This window comes from Limulus polyphemus, unplaced genomic scaffold, assembly GCF_000517525.1.
Source record: "Limulus polyphemus unplaced genomic scaffold, Limulus_polyphemus-2.1.2 Scaffold8036, whole genome shotgun sequence".
Classification (NCBI taxonomy): Eukaryota; Metazoa; Arthropoda; class Merostomata; order Xiphosura; family Limulidae; genus Limulus; species Limulus polyphemus.
The window spans coordinates 11,524-12,290 of NW_013673646.1; positions in this window are offsets into that span (position 1 = coordinate 11,524).

Consider the following 767-nt stretch of genomic DNA (forward strand, 5'->3'; position numbering starts at 1 on the left):
GTATATATATATATATATACACGAGAGATGTAAAACATCACATCATATACATATATATATACACGAGAGACGTAAAACATCACATCATATATTTATATATATACACGAGAGACGTAAAACATCACATCATATATATATGATGTGATGTTTACGTCTCTCATGTATATATATATGATGTGATGTTTTACGTCTCTCCTAACATGTGAAGACACGCTTTTACAGTGACGATTTTAACTAATATACTAGGACAAGTTTTCACAGTGACGCTGTTAACTAACACCTGAGTGCACATTTTCACAGTGATGCTGTTAACAAATAATACTAGGATACGTTTTTACAGTGACACTTTTAACTAATATACTAGGACAAGTTTTCACGTTAATGCTGTTAATTAACATGCCAGGACATGTTTTTACAGTGAGTCTGTTAACTAACATGCCAGGACATGTGTTCCTACTGATGCTGTTAACTAAACATGCCACGACATGTTTTCCTAGTGATATTATTAACTAACGTGTGAGAATATCTCTTCACAGTGATGCTGTTAACTAAACATGCCACGACATGTTTTCCTAGTGATATTATTAACTAACGTGTGAAATATCTCTTCACAGTGATGCTGTTAACTAAACATGCCACGACGTGTTTTCCTAGTGATATTATTAACTAACGTGTGATAATATCTCTTCACAGTGATGCTGTTAACTAAACATGCCACGACATGTTTTCAGAAATTCAGTTGATATCTAGCTAGTTTGATTTGAACG